The following is a 21226-nucleotide window of genomic DNA, read 5'->3' as shown; positions in this document are numbered from 1 at the left end:
TGGTGCCCCTATTACATGTATCTTTTATTTGTTCATCTATTGTTGGATATTTGGGTTGTTTCCATGTTTTGACTATTGTGAATAATGATGCTTTGGACATTGGTATACAAGTATCTATTTGAGTTCCTGCTTTCAATTCTTTTGAGTATATACCCAGGAATAGAATTCCTGGATCATATATTATTTTTCCATATTTTTTTTTGAGGAACTGCCACACTGTTTTCCAAATCACTGAACCATTTTACATTCCAATCAGCAATACACAGGGTTTCCAAATTTTCCACATCCTCACTAACATGTATTTTCTGTTCTTTTTTTTTTCTTTCATAATAACCACCCCAATGGGTATGGAGTGGTTTTTCACTGTGCTTTGCATTGCATTTCCCTAGTGACTAAGTTATTAAAAATTATTAGGTTATGTTAGTCACTACACAGTATATAATTTTTAAGAGATTTTATTTATTTATTTGACAGACAGAGATTACAAGTAGGCAGAGAGGCAGGCAGAGAGAGGAGGAAGCAGGCTCGCCGCTAAGCAGAGAGCCCAAATGGGGCTCGATCCCAGGACCCTGAGATCATGACCCGAGCCAAAGTCTGAGGCTTTAACCCACTGAGCCACCCAGGCGCCCCCAGTATATCATTTTTTTAATTTAAACTTTATTTTATCTTTTTAGTGTTCCAAAATTCATTGTTTATGCATCACACCCAGTGCTCCATGCAATACGTGCCTTCCTTAATGCCCACCAACAGGCTTACCCAAATCCCCACCCCCCTCCACTCCAAAACCCTCAGGTTATTTCTGAGAATCCACAGTATCTCATGGTTCATCTCCCCCTTTGATTTCCCCAACTCCCTTCTCTCCTTTTCCCAATGTCCTCCATGTTATTCCTTATGCTCCACAGGTAAGTGAGACCATATGATAATTGACTTTCTCTGCTTGACTTATTTCACTCAGTATAATCTCCTCCAGTCCATCCATGTTGATACAAAAGTTGAGTATTCATCCTTTCTGATGGAGGCATAATACTCCATTGTATATATGGACCATATCTTTTTTATCCATTCATCTGTTGAAGGCATCTTGGCTCTTTCCACAGATTGATGACTGTGGCCATTGCTGCTATGAATTTGGGGTACAGATGGCCTTTCTTCTCACTACATCTGTATCTGTGGGATAAATACCCAGTAGTGAAATTGCAAGGTCATATAGTAGCTCTATTTTTAACTTCTTAAGGAATCTCCATTTGTTTTTGATATAGTGTTCCATGATTCATTGTTTGCATATAATACCCAGTGCTCCATGCAGTACAGAGGTAGGAATGCTTCCAATCTCATTTTACTAGGCTGGCATTATTCTGATACCAAAGCCAGAAAAGAACACTACAAGAAAATAAAATTACAGGCCAATATTTCTGATAAGCATAGATGCAAAATCCATCCATAAAACAGTAGCAAACTGAATTTACCAGCACATTACAATGTTTATATACCATGCCCAGCTGGGATTTATTCTTGGGATTTAAGGATGGTTCAACACATACAAGTTAATAAATGTGATACACCACATTAAGAGAATTAAGGATAAAAAAAATCACATCATCATCCAAACAGATGCAGAAATACCATTTGACAAAATTCAACACACTTCTATGAGAAAAACTCTCAATAAATTAAGTATAGAAAGATTGTATCCCAACATAATAAAGGTCATGGCAAACCCACAGCTACCATTATAATCAATGTTGAAAAGTTCAAAGAAAAAGATACTCATTCTTGCTACTTTTAGTCAATGTATTACTGGAAGTTTTAACCAGAAACAATTAGGCATGAAAAAAACAAAGGCACACAAATCAGAAAGAAAAATTTAAATTGTCTTTGTTTTCAGATGACATGATCTTATATAGAATAAATCCTAAAAACTCTATCAAACAAAAACAACAATGAACTGTTGGAACTATTAAATTAATTCAGTAAAGTTGATTAATACAAAATTAATGTACAAAATCAATTGTGCTTCTTTCTACAAACTACAACAAACTATCTGAAAGAGAAATTAAGACAACAATGCCACTACAATAACATCAAAAACAATAAAATATTTAGGAATAATTTTAATCAAGGAGGTAAAAGGCCTTTATACTAAGAACTTCAAGACACTTAAAGAATTGGTGAAGATAAAAATAAACTGAAAGATATTCTGTGATCTTGGCTTGGAAGAATTAATGCTGCTCAAATTCCCATACTACCCAGAGCAATTTATAGATTTAGTGCAATCCCTACCAAAATTCCAATGGCAGTTTACATAGAAATAGAAAAAAACAATCCTAATATTCATCTGCAACCCCCAAAATCATGAATTGTCAAAACAATTTTGAGCAAGAAGAACAGAACTGGAAGTATTACATTCTTGAGTTCAAAATTCTTATAATGGTAATCAAATTTAGGGGCACCTGGGTGGCTCAGTGGGTTAAAGTCTCTGCTTTCAGCTCAGGTCATGATCCCAGGGTCCTGGGATGGAGCCCCATATCTCTCTGCTTAGCAGGGAGCCTGCTTCCTCCTCTCTCTGCCTGCCTCTCTGCCTACTTGTGATCTCTGTCTGTCAAATAAATGAATAAAAATCTTTAAAAAAAGGTAATCAAATTTTAAAATGTATGGTACTGGCATAAAAAGCACATAGACTAAGAAAACAGAGTAGAGTGCATAGAAATAAACTCATAATTAATATTTGACATGGCACAAAGAAAACAATAGGGAAAGATAGTCTCTTCAGTTAATGTTTCTGGAACTGTATATTCTTATGCAGAAGAATGAAACTGGTCCCCATAATACACCACTCACAAAAATTCACTCAAAATGGATTAAAGATTTAAGTGTAGGGACACTTGAGTGGTGCAGTCAGTTAAGCATCCAACTCTTGGTTTCAGCTCAGGTTATAATCTCAGAGTCATGAGATGGAACACCACATTGGGCTCCACACTCAGTGCAGAGTCTGGTTAAGATTCTATCTCCCTCTCCCTCTCCCCCTCCTCCATGCTCTCTCTTTCTCTAAAATAAATGAAGTCTTTTTAAAAAGACTGAAGTGTAAGAACTGAAACCATAAACTCCAGGAATAAATCATAGCGAAAAATCTCTTTGACAGAGGCCATGGCAATGATTTCATGGATATCCAAAGCACAGCCACAAAAGCAAAAACAAACAAGTGGGGCTCCAACAAACTAACAGCTTTTGCACAGAAAAACAATCACCAAAATGAAAAGGCAACCTACAGACTAGGAGAAAATATTGCAAACCACATTTCTGATAAGGGGCTGATATTTGATATATATAAAGAACACATACAACTCAATAACAAAACAAATGGACAAAGGACCTGGGGTTCCTTTGTGGCTCAGTTAGTCTCAGTCAATTTAGCATCTGCCTTTGACTCAGGACATGTTCCCAGGGGCCTGGGATCAAGCCCTGGGATCAGCTTCCCTGCTGAGCAGGTAGCCCTCTCTCTCTGTCATTCCCCTCTTGTTCTCTCTGTCAAATAAATAAATAAAATCTCTAAAAATATAAAAATAAATAAAAATGGGCATGGAATCTAAAATTTTCCCAAGAATATATACAAATGGCTAATAGGTGCATGAAAAAAAAATGTTCAACATTGTTAATCAGCAGAAAAATGCAAATAAAATCCATAATGAGTTAGAACCTCACATCTGTTAAGATGGCTATTATCTAAAAGACAAGAGATAAGAAATGTTGGTGAGAATGTTGAGAAAAAGAAACCCTTGAACACGGTTGACGGAATGTTAATTGGTATAGCTGTTAAAGAAAACAGTATGGAGCTTCTTCTCAAAACAAAACAAAAAACACAAGTACCATATGATCCAGCAATCGTACTTTGGGGTATATATCCAAAGGAAATAAAATCAGTATCTCAAAGATATCTGCACTTCCATGTTCATTGTGGCATTATTCAAAATATCCAAGATATGGAAAGGATCCAAGTTTCTATTGGTGATGAATGCACAATGAAAATGTGATTTTATATATATTATATATATGTACATATATGTTATATTTATATAAAATATTTAGTCATAAAAATAAGGAAGTCCTGCTATTTACAACAACATTGAAGAAACTGTAGTGCATTATGATAAATCAGACAGGGAAAAGAAAATATTGTATGGTATCATATATATGAAATCTAAAAAAAAAAAAAATAAGTTAAGAGAGCAGAAATGGTGGTTACCAAAGGGTAGGGGTGAGGGAAATAAAGAAATGTTGGTCAACATATACAAACTTTCAGTTATATGATGAGTAAAATTTGGAGGATCTAATGTACAACATGGTAACCATAGTTAATAATACTGTATTTTAGGGGCACCTGGGTGGCTCATTGGGCTAAAGCCTCTGACTTCATCTTGGGTCATGACTCCAGGGTCCTGGGATCAAGCCCCGCATCGAGCTCTCTGCTCAGTGGGGACCCTGCTTCCCCCCTCCCTCTCTGCCTGCCTCTATGCCTACTTGTGATCTCTCTCCCTCTGTCAAATAAATAAATAAATAAATAAATATTTAAAAAAATAATACTGTATTTTATACTTGAAATTTGCTAAGGAAGTAGATCTTAAGTGTTGTTATACTGGAAAAAAGTAACTATATGAGCTTATGGATGTGTTAATTAACTTGATTGTGATAATCATTTCACAATATATACATATATCAATCATCATGTACACTTTAAACATATACAATTTTGTCAATTATATCAGTAAAACTTGAAAAAAATAAAATTTGTGTTAAGATGACTTTCTTCATGTTGATGGCTAGTTTTCTTTATATTTGTAAGAGCACTTTATATATTGACATTAACCCTTTGTTGCATGTACTGAAAATACTTTCACCCAATTCATCCTTTGTGTTTTAACTTTACATGTAGTATGTGGCAGAAGATTTAAACTTTGTCTGTTAACAAATCTACTGACTTTTTACTTTGTCTTTCCACTGGTGTCATGTTTTAAAATAGCTTTCCTATTCCAAGATTTTACAAATATATTTATAGTTTTTAAAAACATTGTTAATAGACTTCAGTTATGTAGAATTGGATTAATGATAATATTCGGTTCTTCACACACGATCTTTATTGGTCTATTTATGTCATTTATTTACTTATTTAACAAGTATCTGAACCTGCCACTCAACCCAAAAGTTACCATATTACCAATAATTTGTATCTACCTATGGGTATCTCTATCATATTCTTTTCCCCTTCCCAGAAATAACATAAATATTGTATTTATCATTCCCTTAACTTAAAGTAATTATATATATATAATATATATATTTATATATGTATATATATGTATGTATATATGTGTGTGTGTATATATATATGTGTATATATATATATATCTGTATATATGTGTGTGTGTGTAAATAAAAAATATATTTGTCCATTGTGTTGCCTAAGGTTATAGTTAGTTTTCACTTGAAAAAAATTAATAGAAGCAAACCAAGTGAATGGTGAGTACAAAAGTACTTAAGGTGGAAAAACAGTATGTGCTAAGGCCTTGAGATGGGAAAAAGCATGCCAATTTTGAGGGACTATAAAAAGGAATGTCAGTGATTCTAGAGTACTAAGGCTTAGGACAAGAGTAATTGAAGATGAGTCAGGAGTAGCAGCCAAGGACCAGACTACACAGAACCTTGTAGATCACTATAAGGACCTGGGCTTTTATCCTAAGTGTAAGGGAATGTATTAGGCAGGGGAAAATATGGTCTGGTTTGCCATTTTAAAAGATTAATCTGGCTACCCCTAAAGAATAGATTGGGTAGAGGTAGCATGAATCCAATCCTGAGGTGGGTGCTATTATTGTCTTCATTTTACAGATGAGGAATCTAAAGTTCAGAGAGGATATATACATGGATCTAGAGTTCAGAGAAGTTTGGTTCTGAGACATAGTTTTAAGTATTCATCAGCTTATAATAGAGCAATAACACTGAGTGAGATCACCTAGGGAGAGGAGGTAGAAAAGATAAGAAGGTTAAGAAAAGCCTTGAGACACTCTAATATTTAGATTCAGAGGAGGAGAAAAGGAGACCAAAAAGGAGCAGTCAGTAAAGTATAGTAAAACCATGCAAGTATTTTTACAGAGAAGCCAAGAAGAGGGTAAAAGAAAACTTCAAAAAAGTAGCAGTGGTCAACCATGCCAAATGTTATTGACAGATAAAGTAAATTAAGGACTGGAAAGTGGCCATTCGATTTATCAACATAAAGGTTGTCAGTCTGCTTCCTTAGCCATCTTAGGGTGTGCAGAGAAGAGCTTGATAAACGTACTATTATTATCTTTTTTGTTTTTGTATAATGAAGTTAAAGCTTAGAGGAGTTAGGTAACTTACTTCAAGTAAAATACCTACAGAATGATAAACTTGGGATTGGAAGTTTTATCATCCTAAATCCAGTCTTCTTTCCACTATACCACAGTTGATTTTTTATCTAGGAGGTTTTTTGGTATGCTACAGGACTGACTGAAGTCCCACAGGTAGTACAGAGCTTAATTCATTTCAACATACTTGGAGTGTCCATTATGTGCAAAGCTCTATGGTCATCACTACAAAACATTTTAAGATGAAAAGAATACAGATCATACTCCCAGTCTAGTAAGTATGTATGTATAGTCTAATAAGACAATAGCTATAAAACTATATTCTAAGATGGCATGGAAGTAATAAAAGCACCAAAGTGAGGGTTTGGGTTAGATGCAGCTTATTAATCTTCCTATTAATTGCTATGTAAACCTGTGTGCCTGGCAAAAAAAGTTGGTGCTTAATAAAAAACAAGTATTGAGCACTATGCCAAGTACATAGTGATTATATAACAGTAAATAGGAAGTAGCCTCTGGCTATCATAAGTAATAAAATATTTTTTAATTTAAATTAGGGGAATGGGGGGAGGAGTTAAGATGGTGCAGTAGTAGGGGGACCTTGGACTTGCCTCATCCCTTGAACACAGGTGGATCAACATCAAATCATTTGAAACAACTAAGAAATTGATCTGAGAACTAAAGGAACAACCTGCACAATAGAAGGAAGAGAACATGAAAGATTCAAGGTTCAAATATATGAATTGAGAAAGAGAAAACCCAGGGTGCTGTGGAGGGATGGGAACCCTTTTCAGAGAGAAGTCAGGGAAATAGGGAGAGAAAGGGGTGTGTAGGGTTTGTGCAAGGTGCAATGGTGTGGGGGAATCCCCTGGGTCTCATGGGTATTGAATGTTCCCCTTCCTGGAGTACATTTGGAAGACGGTATTTTGCCTCTCCAAGGACAAAGGCATGCTGGGGATTTTGAATGGCTGTTCAGTAGCAGGGGACAGAGGTGAACACAGAGGACAGTTAATCTATTCCCACCTTTTTTTGCTGTACTTTCACATAGACTCTCAGAACTCACACAAGTGTGCAACTGACTTTCTGGGACAGAAAGGTGCCAGGAACAGTGCTGGGAGGCACTCCTCCAGGAAAAGGGAATAGATCTGCACAATGCCAGTTATTTTAAGATTTGTGGTTTTGAATCCCAGCTGTAAGCCAGAGATGAAACACAGGAGAACTGTGGCACAAGGTGTGCTGACAGTGAGGCTCAGGCAGTTTGAAGGCAGAGATCTGATGAAAGACTGGAACACAGAAGAAGAGTTCACTTTTCTGTGAGGGCTTCCTGAGTAGTGGTGGCCACAAGCTGCCCTCCACTGGGTTGAGAAGAAAAAGTGATGCCATCTTATCCTCCCTCCATCCACCTACCAGCATGGTCTGACTTCAGAGAGAAAAACAGTGTGTCCAGTGAAGGCTGGAGTTGTTTACACCAAACCCTGCTACCCTGTGCCCAGCATGGACATCTTTATTAAGGCAGATTTGATTGAGCCAGGTCAGCTGGTCTCTTCCTCAGAAGATAAACAGAGGCCCTATGTGTGCATCAAGGCTACTGATTATAGAATGCTCCAAAGCATCAGCTTCAGTTCTGATGGAAATAGGACCAGGCTTTTTTTTCTCTCTCTCTCTTTTTTTTCATTTTCATTTTTTATTCTTTAAACTTTTATTTCTTATTTTTATATATACTTTTTCAAGTTTTCATTTTTTTTCTTATGTTTTTCTTTGCCATCATGCTTGTAATTTTTTGTTAATTTGTTGGCTTATTTGATTCTTTCTCTCATTTTTTGAATCAGGCTTTTTTCCCTTCTTTCTTTCTTTTCCTTTGGAATCAGGCTTATATCATTTTGTTTGTCTGTTTGGGTTTTTTTTTGTTGTTGTTGTTCCTTTTCCTTTATTCTTTCCTTGGATCAGGCACTTTAAAAAATCAGGCTTATCTTAACAAACAAATCAATGCACACCTAGTTAAAAATCCAAAGACTCCCGACTACAAGCAAAGAGGAACTCTGCAGAGGACTGACCTGTGGGAAAGGGCAGCCAAACACAATAGCAAAGTGGACACAATATACACCATGAACATTTCTCCAAGTGCCATGCCCTGAACAGTGTAAAACCACTTTTTAACACAGTATTACTCTCAGGAGTGGGAAACATAACAAGTATTCATAGCACACGGAAGGCAGAAACCTAGAAATAAGGAAAAGACGGAGGAGTTATCCCCAAAAGAAAGATCAAGAAGAAATCAGGCACAGATTTGCTCAAACAGGTATAAGCAATATATCTGAAAAATAATTTAGAATAACAGTCCTAAGAATACTTGCTGGGCTTTGAAAGAAGCATGGAAAACACCAGAGAAACCCTGGCTATAGAGATAAAAGACCTAAAATGTAGTCAGGCCAAAATTAAAAAATGCTACAACTGAGATGCAAAATAGACCAGATGAAATCACAATGAGGATGGAAGAAGCAGAGAAACAAATAGGTAATATACAAAATAAAATTATAGAAAATAATGAGGCTGAAAAGAAGAAGGAAAGAAAACTATTAGGTCATGAATATTGATTTAGGGAACCCCAAGGATACCATAAAGTACAATATCATCCATTTTATAGGAGTCCCAGAACAAGAAGAGAAGGAAAAAAGGGCAGAAGATTTATTTGTACAAATTTTAGCTGAGAACTTCCCTAATCTGGGGAAGGAAACAGGAATTCAAGTCTAAGAGGCACAAAGAATTCCACTCAAAATCAACAAAAACATGTCAACACCAAGACATATAATAGTGAAACTTGCAAAATACAAAGATAAAGAAAGACTTCTGAAAGCAGTCAGGGACAAAAGGTCCTTAAGTTACAAGGATTGACATATAAGGTTTCCAGCAGATCTTTCCACAGAAATATGGCAGGGAAGAGGATAGTGGTATAATATATTCAACATGTTGAATGGGAAAAATACATAGCCATGTATACTATATCCAGAAAGGCTGTCATTCAGAATACAAGGAGAAAGAAAGAGCATCCAAGACAAGCAAAAACTAAAAGAGTTCCTGAACACTAAACCAGCTCTTCAATAAATCCTAAAGAGGACTTTTGAGCAGGTAAGAGAGACCAATAGGTACAAAAACTAGAAAGGGAACAGAGAATCTACAGGAACAGCAACTTTGCAGGTTATACAATGGGACTAAATTTGTATCTTTCAGTAATGACTCTGAGCGTAAATGGACTAACTACTATGATAAAAAGACATAGGCTGTCAGAATGGATTAAAAAAAAAAAAGACCCATCGATAATGATGCTTACAAGAGACTCTTTTTTATTTTATTTTATATTTTTGAAGATTTATTTATTTAAGGTGGGGTGGGGGGATTAGAGGAAGAGATAGTCTGAAGCAGACTCCATGCTGAGCAGGGAACCCAACTCTAGGCACAATGTCATGACCCTGAGATCATAACCTAAGCTAAAACCAAGAATTGAGGGCTTAACCAACTTTCAGACACCATGTAAGAGACTCGTTTTAGACCCAAAGACACTAACAGATTGGAGGTGAGGGAGTAAAAACCATCTAACATGATAATAGACATCAAAAGAAAGCTGGAGTGGTCATACTTATATCATACAACCTACATTTTAAACCAACAACTGTAATAGGACCTGAAGAAAAACACTATATCATAATAAAGAGGGCTATTCAACAAGAAGATCTAACAACAATTGTAGATATTTATGCCTCAACTATTATAAATCAATAACAAAGAAACACATTGATAATAACACAATAATAGTATGGGATATTAAGACCCCACTTGCAGCAATGGAAAGATCATCTAAGCAGAAAATCAAAAAGAAAATAAGCACTATGAATGATACACTGGACAAGATAGACTTCACAGATATATTCAGAGTATCTCAACCTAAAGCAACAAAACACACATTCTTCTTGAATGCCCATGGAACATTCTCCAGAACAGATCACATACTGGAGCATAAATCAGGCCTCAACCAGTACAAAAAGATTGAGATCATACCATGTAAATTTTCAGACCACAATTCTATGAAACTTGAAGTCAATCACAAGAAGAATTTGAAAGACCAGAAATATATGGAGGTTAAAGAACATCCTACTAAAGAATGAATAGCACCAAGAACCATAAGATACCTGGGAATAAACCTAACCAAAGAGGTAAAGGATCTGTACTCGAGGAACTGTAGAACACTCATGAAAGAAATTGAAGAAGACACAAAAAGATGGAAGACCATTCCATGCTCTTGGATCGGAAGAATAAACATTGTTAAAATGTCTATACTGCCTAGAGCAATCTATACTTTTAATGCCATTCCGATCAAAATTCCACCGGTATTCTTCAAAGAGCTGGAGCAAATAATCCTAAAATTTGTATGGAATCAGAAGAGACCCCGAATTGCTAAGGAAATGTTGAAAAACAAAAATAAAATGGGGGGGGGCATCACGTTACCTGATTTCAAGCTTTACTACAAAGCTGTGATCACCAAGATAGCATGGTACTGGCATAAAAACAGACACATAGACCAGTGGGACAGAGTAGAGAACCCAGATATGGACCCTCAACTCTATGGTCAAATAATCTTCGACAAAACAGGAAAAAATATATACAGTGGAAAAAAGACAGTCTCTTCAATAAATGGTGCTGGGGAAACTGGACAGCTATATGTAAAAGAATGAAACTCGACCATTCTCTTACACCGTACACAAAGATAAACTCAAAATGGATAAAAGACCTCAATGTGAGACAGGAATCCATCAGAATCCTAGAGGAGAGCATAGGCAGTAATCTCTTCGATATCAGTCACAGTAACTTCTTTCAAGATATGTCTCCAAAGGCAAAGGAAACAAAAGCAAAAATGAACTTTGGGGACTTCATCAAAATCAAAAGCTTCTGCACAGCAAAGGAAACAGTCAAGAAAACAAAGAGGCAACCCACGGAATGGGAGAAGATATTTGCAAATGACAGTACACACAAAAGGTTGATTTCCAGGATCTATAAAGAACTCCTCAAACTCAACACACGCAAAAGAGGCAATCATATCCAAAAATGGGCAGAAGATATGAACAGACAGTTCTCCAATGAAGACATACAAATGGCTATCAGACACATGAAAAAATGTTCATCATCACTAGCCCTCAGGGAGATTCAAATTAAAACCACATTGAGATATCACCTTACACCAGTTAGAATGGCCAAAATTAACAAAACAGGAAACAACATGTGTTGGAGAGAATGTGGAGAAAAGGGAAGCCTCTTCCGCTGTTGGTGGGAATGCAAGTTGGTGCAGCCTCTTTTTGGAGAACAGTGTGAAGATTCCTCAAGAAATTAAAAATAGAACTTCCCTATGACCCTGCCATTGCACTCCTGGGTATTTACCCCAAAGATACAGATGTTGTGAAAAGAAAGGCCATCTGTACCCCAATGTTTATAGCAGCAATGGCCACGGTCGCCAAACTATGGAAAGAACCAAGATGCCCTTCAACGGACGAATGGATAAGGAAGATGTGGTCCATATACACTATGGAGTATTATGCCTCCATCAGAAAAGATGAAAACCCAACTTTTGTAGCAACATGGATGGGACTGGAAGAGATTATGCTGAGTGAAATAAGTCAAGCAGAGAGAGTCAATTATCATATAGTTTCACTTTATGTGGAGTATAACAAATAGCATGGAGGACATGGGGAGATAGAAAGGAGAAGGGAGTTGGGGGAAATTGGAAGGGGAGGTGAACCGTGAGAGACTATGGACTCTGAAAAACAATCTGAGGGTTTTGAAGGGGTGGGGGGTGGGAGGTCAGGGTACCAGGTGGTGGGTATTATAGAGGGCATGGATTGCATGGAGCGCTGGGTGTGGTACAAAAACAATGAATACTATTATGCTGAAAATAAATTTAAAAAAAAAATTTAAAAAAGAATGAATGGCTTTAACCAGGAAATTAAAGAGGAATTTAAAAAATACATGGAAGCAAATGATAATGAAAACACGATAGTCCAAAACCTCTGGGATGCAGCAAATGCAGTTCTAAGAGGGAAATATAAAGCAATTCTGGTTGGTGTTCCTCAAGAAAGAAAAAGAGCTTCCAAATACAGTTTAACCTATACCTAAAGGATCTGGAAAAAGAACAGAAAATGAAGCCTAAATCCTGCATAAAAAGGAAAATAATTAAGGTCAGAACAGAAATAAATGATATGAAAATTAAAAAAAGAATAGAACAAAACTAGAAGCTGCTTCAAGACTTCAAAACTTCTAAACTTCAAGCCATTATCAATAAAATTATAATCTCCTATTGAGACTTATTGAAAAGAAAAGAGAAAGGACCCAAACGAAGTTATGAATGAAAGAGGAGAGATCACAACACTACAGAAATACATTATAAAAGTATGAAAAATTATATACCAAAAAATTGGACAATCAGGAAGAAACATATTAATTCCCAAAACTGAAACAGGAAGAAATAGAAAATTTAAACAGACCCATAACCAGCAAAGAAATTGAATCAGTCATCAAAAATCTCCCAACAAACAAGAGTCCAGGGCTGTGGGCACCTGGGTGGCTCAGTCAGTTAAGTATTTGTTTTTGCCTCAGGTCATGGTCCCAGGGTTCAGGGATTGAGTCCCATGTCAGGATGCCTGCTCAGTGGGGAGGCTGCTTCTCCCTCTGCCCTTCCCTGCTCATTCTCCCTCTCTCTCTCTCTCTCTCTCTCTCTCTCTCTCAAATAATAAATAAAATTAAAAAGAGAGAGAGAGACTAGGGCTGGATGGCTTTCCAGAGGAATTCTACCAAACATTCAAAGAAGAATTAATACCTATTCTTTTAAAGCTGTTCCAAAATAGAAATGGGAGGAAACTTCCAAACTCATTCTATGAGGCCTACATTACCTTGGTTCCAAAACCAGACAAAGACCCCACTAAAAAAGAAGAATTAGAGACCAATATTTCTGATGAACATGGATGCAAAAATTCTCAACAACATACTAGCTAATCATATTCAAAAGTACATTAAGAGGATTATTTACCATGATCAAGTAGAATTTATTCCTCGGGTGCAGGGGTGGTTCAATATTGAACACAATCAATGTGATACATTACATTAATAAAGAAAGAACAAGAACAATGTGATCCTCTCAATAGATGCAGAAAAAACATTTGACAAAATAAAGCACCCATTCTTGATAAAAAAAAAAAAACAACAAAAAACAAAAAACAAAAAAACACCTTCATGAACCTTCATGAAAGTAAGGACAGAGGGAACATACTTCAACATCATAAAGGCCATGTATGAATGACCCAAAGCTAATATCATCCTCAAAGTTCAGGAATATGAAAGGGATGTCCACTCTCACCACTGTTTTTCAACATTGTACTGGAAGCCCTTGCCTCAGCAATCAGACAATAAAAATAAATAAAAGTTATTCAAATCAGCAAGGAAGAAGTTAAACTTTCATTCTTCCCAAACAACATGATACTCTATATAGAAAACCTGAAAGACTCCCACCAAAAAAAAAAAAAAAATGCTAAAACTGATACAGGAATTCAGGAGCATCTCAGTATATAAAATCAACATATAGAAATCCGTTGCATTTCTATACATCAATAATGGAGCAGCAGAAAGAGAAATCAAGTAATCAATCCCATTTACAAATTGCACCTAAAATCATAAGATATCTAAGAATGAACCTACCAAATGAACCCACTGAAGAGGTAAAAGATCTATATTCTAAAAACAACAGAACACTTATGAAAGAAATTGAAGACACAAAATGGAAAAACATTCTATGCTCATGGATTGGAAAAGCAAATATTGCTAAAGTGTTTATGCTATCCAAAACTTCTATGCATTTGATTCAGTCTCTATCAAAATATCACTGACACGTTTTACAGAGCTAGAGCAAAGAATCTTAAAATTTGTATGAAACCAGCAAAGACCACAAATAGCCAAAATAATGTTGAGAAAGAAAACCCAAACAGGAAGCATCACAATCCCAGACTTCAAGCTGTATTATAAATCTATAATCATCAAGACAGTATGCTGCTGGCACAAAATCAGATATATAGATCAACGGAACAGACTAGAAAACCCAGAAATGGACCCACACCTATATGGCCAGCTAATCTTCAACAAAACAGCAAATGATAGCCAATGGAAAAAGACGGACTCTTCAACAAATGATGTTGGGAAAACTGGACTTCAGAAGTATGAAACTGGATCACTTTCTTACACCATACAGAAAAATGTATTCAAAATTGATCATTGATCATCAAAATCCTAGAGGAAAAAGCAAGCAGTAATCTCTTTGTCCTCATCCACAAGCAACTTCTTACTAGACGTGTCTCTGGAGGCAAAGGAAACAGAAAAAAGAACTATTGTGATCTCTCCAAGATAAAAGCTTCTGCACAGCAAAGGAAACAATCAACAAAACTAAAAGGCAACTGACAGAATGGAAGAAGATATTTGCAAATGACATATCATATCAGATAAAGGGCTAGTATCCAGAATCTATAATGAACTTCTCAAACTCAACACCCTCCCCCAAACAAACAAACATCCAGTCAAGCAATAGTAAGAAGACATAAACAGCTATTTCTCCAAAGAAGACATACAAATGGCCAAAAAACATACGTAAAAGTGTTCAACATCACTCATCATCAGGGAAATACAAATCAAAATCACAATAAGATACCACCTCATACCTGGCAGAATGGCTAAAATTAACAACTCAGGAAACAACAGATGTTGGATATAGAGAAAGGGGAACCCTCTTGCACTGTTGGTGGGAATGCAACTGGTGCAACCACTCTGGAAAACTGTATGGAGGTGCCTCAAAAAGTTAAAAATAGAACTATCCTATAGGCCAGCAACTGTAATACTAGTTATTTATCCAAAGGATACAAAAATGCTGATTTGAAGGGGCACATACACCCCAGTGTTTTTAGCAGCACTCTCAACAATAGCCAAATTATGGACTATAAATGGATAAAAACGATGTAGTATAATGGAATATAACTCAGCCATCATAAATGAAAACTTGCCATTTGCAACAATGTGTATGGAACTAGAGTGTATTATGCTAAGTGAAATAAGCCAATCAGAGAAAGACAAATACCATATGATTTCACTGATATGTGGAATATAAGAAACAGACAAACGTAGGTGAAGGACAGGAAAAATAAGATAAAAACATAAAGGGAGGCAAACCATAAGAGACTCTATAGTTAAGAGAACAAACTGAGAGTTGCTGGAAGGGAGGTGGGTGAGGGGATGAGCTAAATGGGTGATACATATCAAGGAAGGCGTTTGTTGGGATGGGATAAGCTCTTGGTATTATATGTAAGTAATAAATCATTTAATTTTACTCTTGAAACCAATTCTACAGTATATGTTAACTAACTTGAGTTTACATTAAAAAAAATTCTAAGTTGCTAAGAGACTAAATATTAATTGTTCCTACCACAAAAAAGAAATAATTATATGATGCAATAGAGGTGTTACCCAACACTTTGGTGGTAATCATATTGCAATAAAAATGTATCAAAGCAACAGGTTGTACACTTTAAACTTAATATTATATTTTAATTTTTTCTCAATAGAAATACACTTTATAAAGATAAAATAAATTTAGGGGAATAGGGAACTTACTGAATAGTGGGATATGTCACAGAGTTAAGGGAAGAATTGAATCACAAATGCCAGGACCTAAGTCAGCTCTGGTCAGAAAAGCAGTATGAATTTATGGATCTTCTCTCCAGCTTTAATGTGACTTTCTCCCAGTAACCCCTGTATCTGTTTTAATTAAAAATCATATGTTTCCTGGAAAGAGAAACTGACTGTCCCGGATGGGTCAGGGATTTTCTCTTGAATAAGTTTTACATCCAATAGGGAAGTTTTAAAATAGGAGTCCCTGCTCTTAATGAGCTTATACACTAGTGGGAGGGTCATCACAGAAATGATATAAGATTGTTTTAGATTTTAATCAGTGCTATATAAAAATAAAATGAGATAAGGTAACAGAGAGTGCCTGGACTATGAGAATTACTTTAATCTGGGTGGTCAGGGAAAGCTTCTCCAAGGTCTGGAGGACACTGGGGCCTACCATGAGTAGAACTAGATAGGAAGAAAAAGGAGTGCAAAGTCCCTTAGCTCAGACAGATATTTGAATACTGGGATAAAAAGATCAGTATGGCTAGAGGAGAGTGAATACGCTTTAACAAATCAAGTCAAAGATGTAGGCAGGAACTGGGTCTAGATAGAGTTAGTGGTAGCTTGGTGGGCATAGCAGTGGAAATCATGAGAACTGGTCAGATTCTGGACACATTTTTAAAACAGAGTCAAAAGGATTTCTTGAATAATTGAATGTGTAGTATGAGAGAAAAAGAGGAGTGAAGGATGGCTTCAAGATTTTTTATCTGAGTGTTGCCATTAACTAGGATGGAGAATGGCTTTAAATATGATTTCTGATGGTTCATTCTGGAGTTCTAATAATACCTGTGGATGGGATTTTAGGGCCCTCTGATTTTGAGCAGCCTAGTTATGGAGTGAGGCAGCAGTGTGGTACTGTGGCTCTGTATGAGCTAGAGGCACAAAACACATTTCCCCCACCCTCTTTCCCAATTCTAGTGAGAAACGTGGTGACTTACACAGATGAGAGATAGAAAAGACTGAGCACACTGGGACAGGCAAAAGGGAGAGGACCAAGGGACAGCAGATGTGTTGTAGGGACTTCAGTCCAGAAACTGTATGGAAGTAGGCAGAACCAATGAGGGCGCTGCAATAACTTTCTTGGGGGATTTGGCAGCCTAAGGAACCACTTTTTACTACAAAGAGATGGGGTATAATACTCCACAGTGTATATGGACCACATCTTCCTTATCCATTTGTCCGTTGCCTCCATCAGAAAGGATGAATACCCAACTTTTGTAGCAACATGGAAGGGAGTGGAAGAGATTATGCTGAGTGAAATAAGTCAAGCAGAGAGAGTCAATTATCATATGGTTTCACTTCTTTGTGGACCATAACAAATAGCAAGGAGGACAAGGGGAGTTAGAGAGAAGGGAGTTGGAGGAAATTGGAAGGGGAGGTGAACCATGAGAGACTATGGACTCTGAAAAACAATCTGAAGGTTTTGAAGGGTTGGGGGGGGTAGGGGGTGGGGGGGAGGTTGGGGGAACCAGGTGGTGGGTATTAGAGAGGGCACGAATTGCATGGAGCACTGGGTGTGATGCAAAAACAATGAATACTGTTATGCTGAAAATAAATAAATATTTAAAAAAATAAATTAAAAATAAATAAATAAAAATAAATTAAAAAAAAAAGAGAGAGAGATGGGGTATCCTATGGTAGCCCAAAAGAAGTTTGGGTGGAGCCTACTGCGCAAGCTTGAGGCAGAGGGGGAGGGGAAGCAGCTACTAGCAACTAACCTCAGCTTCATAAACTCAGCAGAAAGATCAGAGGTGTTGTTGGAAAGGCAAGAAGCCCAGTGATTCTGTGTCCGCCAAATAGAGACAAAAACCCAAGTTGTGCGATGCAGCTTTAAAGGGGCTGGTGATTGACAGAATGTGTAGCAGCTGATGGGGTGGAGCCGCTGGGTGGGGTTTAGAACTGGCAGCTGGGAGAAACTAAAAGGAAGGAAAAAGAAAACCATTGCCCCTGACGTTGCTAATGTCGGGCGGGAACCTAGCCAAAAAAAAAAAAAGGAGGATTTTTAGAGCTCCCCTCCACTCGTGTCCCCCGGTCGACTCTCTCAAACCCTTCTGTCTCCTTTTGAGATAATTAAAATCGAGTAAACACCGGCCCTAGTCGGTGCCCATTCTCCCTAACTCTCCACTGACCGAGGTTTGTGGTGCTAGGAAGTGAGGACTCTAAGTGCACCAGCTCAACCCCGATCCCGCCCCCATCGGCCCTGGCCCACGGCGGGGAGCAGAAGATGCCTTCGGAGGTGCAGAATCCCAAAGTAAGTCCCTTTTGTTTTTCCTACCCACTCCCTCTCCTTACTTTTGCCAGCCTCACTGGGGTCTCCCGCTGTGTTGTGAAGGAGCCTTCTTACGGGAGACTTTCAAGGAGGATCGAGAGGGTGGAGCAGAGTGGGTTGGGGTTAGGGGAGGGGAGGAGGAGGTGTGGTGCCTTGCGGCCTAGGGGAACTGTCACCCACGGGATAGGCGCTAACAGTTTAATAAAGCCTTGATTTCTCCTTCCGTCATTAGAGCCTCGATTTACCCACTCCAGGCATTTTCTTTGTGTCACGCTGCAGCATCCCTATCATATTACTTAAAGCCTCTTGCCGCAAGCTGGGAGGGCTCCATCTTGCCTGGCTTCTTAAAGGGACAATGCACCACTTGCACTGTAGGAAATCTCTACTGGAAATTCAATTTGGAGAAGGATGGCATTTACTCACCTTACTATGTCACTACATGTCTTAGGGGAATTTGTGTGGCGAGAACAGCCTTTTCTTTCTCACACTAGCCTCCAGAGGTGGTTCTAATGCTCAGTTTATTCTTAGGAGGTACACCTTGGGTAATGTTGTCAAGTTGCACATTAGTTAGCTGCAGAGTCAATTGGATCTGCAGTTTTAGCTGAAGGCAAATATTCTGTTTCCTGAGAGGTTACATGGCTGTGCAGATGTCTTGAAAAAATTTATTCATTCTACAAATATTTATTCAATGCCAAATTTATTGCCTGTGGCTGTTCCTGCTGCTGAGTGGTGTCTATAATATGTCAAGACCATGTAGAATGGTGTTACTGACTCCTTTCTTAACAGATTGGTGGCCAGGTTTTCTTCCTAGGATATAGAAATTAATGATGAATTTGATTCCAACATTTACCAAGTATCTGTCATGTTAAAGATCCAATGGTTCACATTTATTGTCTTTCCTTTAGTAATAGACATCAATATGTCCAAGCCCAAGTAACTGGGAGATCCATCTGGAAAAGACAGGAACTCAAGTCAAAATAATATGCAAAGAGAGAGAGGCTGGATACTTCAATAGGGAAGTTAAGGCTACCTTGGGTAATCTGTCATTACCATTTTTATGTCCAGTCAAGGAAGATTGTGTTGGGGAAGAGGGCTTCACTATCTCCCTTCTGCTGTTAAATAGAATAACTTGTATGGTGATTTGTTAGAAAGCCTCATACAGACCAGTGACATATCTTCCATGTTTGTCTCTCTCACATTTCTGCTTAGGGAAAGTAGCAGGACTGGATGGAGTCTTATGATATCCCATAGTTCAAAGAAATGAAAACATGTTGTTTAGATTTTAGGGCTTGTATTTCATCCTTAAAGTTTCTGTTTGGTCAGTGGAATGCCATGGCTCCCAGTACTCTGCAATTTACCAGTTCAGCTGTCTCTGGTATTAAATGCAAGGCACAGAACCCCTCTCTTCTTTAATGTGCTAGGTTTTATTGCATCCCTAGTGTTAATTCCCACCAACGGCAAGTATCAGTTCTAGGTTTCTAGGCAACATTTAGCTAAAGCACATTATTCCATGCCCTTTTTCCTCAATTGGTTTTCAAAACCTCAAAACGACCTTATTTTGAATAGCTAGTATTGTTGAGCCCACTGGATTCTTCCTCCCTAAAGTCCCTGGCCTATGGCTTACTTAAAACACAAGAAACATGAATTAAGCTGGAACTCTCCTAGTAACTTTCATCAGTGGGAATACAGTCTTGTCCCAGGGTCAAGAGCCACTTGTACATGTCATACCCACTGAAGTCTACTATCAACACCCTTGCATGGAAGGTAGAGATGGAACTATGTGTTGATTCCATAGCCAGTTTCCTACATTTGGTATGCATGAAATATGTTAAGAACTGTTGTACTTCCTTTTTAACATTTGATTGTCACTTTGTGTTAATATTGGTTTGTTTTTCTTTGGTTGAGTTTCCAGTTGCAGGATATGGGAACTAGGCAGTTCTTAGCTGTCATAAAATATCATTCCTGAAATATGGCTATTCTCTTCCTAGGATAATGAAAGTTTTGTGAACCCCCCAACAAGTACTACAGGCAAGCAATAGAAATACTTCTCCAAGGGCTTCAAGTGTCTTCTTCAGAGCAATTTAATTTGTTTGGTGTCATTTGTTCTGCTTCTTCGGTTTGTGGAGAACTTCTGTCTATGTGGAGGCAAAAGAGTTTTATGAGAGATAATTACATTCACTTTTCATGCTCTCTTTTCTCTGTATTTTACTAACAGGATTTTCGACTCCTAACTCCTCTTCTGGAATAAATGCATGGATCTGGGGGCTAGGCTAGACTCAAACACTTTTTCTCTACATTTACTTTGGTCTGAGTTCCTTCCTAGTTGTTGCTCAAGCTTCAGGGATAGGGAGCTGTGATAGACAAAGATATCAACACAAAAATACATTGTGTTGTGATATTAATTAATTAATTAATTTCAACAAATACTGAGAATTTACTGAGTGCCATCAGTGCACAAAACTCTGGGGATATATAGCAGTAAACAAAACAAAGCTCTGCACTCTTGGAGATTATATTCTAAAGAGGGTGTGTAGGTGAAGGCGAAAGACAAACAATAAAGGTCTTTGTTGTACTGGGATATGGTAGGAGAAAGGATATAAAGCACCTGGAGTTGGGGAAAGCTCTTTGATATAAAGCAGTCAACAAAAGCTTCTTTTATATGGTGATATTTATGAATATATCTGAATGAAGTGAGAGAATCAGCCATGAGAATACCTGAGCAAAGAGTGTTCTAGACAGAGGAAATAGAATTTGCAAAGTCTTGCTGTGTTCAAGAAATAGCAAGAAGGCCCATGTCACTGGAATGGAGAGGAAAGTGGTAGGACATGAGGTCAGA

At 37.5% G+C, this 21226-nt stretch overlaps 1 protein-coding gene and 1 long non-coding RNA gene across 2 annotated transcripts in view; one reads left to right on the top strand and one right to left on the bottom strand.

Annotated features, from left to right (window-relative positions):
* Positions 1 to 637: 637 nt before the first annotated feature.
* On the bottom strand, positions 638 to 18843 carry LOC309856377. The gene is made up of 2 exons (XR_014307162.1): positions 18414 to 18843; positions 638 to 1167 (listed from the first exon to the last, which is right to left on the bottom strand). It is a non-coding gene; the product is annotated as an uncharacterized lncRNA (long non-coding RNA).
* The window catches only part of KLF8 (KLF transcription factor 8), a gene marked incomplete at its 3' end in the record, with an annotated part of 258713 nt that continues 255361 nt past the window's right edge, over positions 17875 to 21226 (top strand). Inside the window, 1 exon segment of the mRNA XM_082717462.1 lies at positions 17875 to 18372.

The sequence above is a fragment of the Mustela nivalis genome, assembly GCF_964662115.1.
Source record: "Mustela nivalis genome assembly, chromosome: X".
NCBI classification, from domain to species: domain Eukaryota; kingdom Metazoa; phylum Chordata; class Mammalia; order Carnivora; family Mustelidae; genus Mustela; species Mustela nivalis.
The sequence above is the reverse complement of the archived record's forward strand: the minus strand, read 5'-3'. Positions and strand labels throughout refer to the sequence as shown.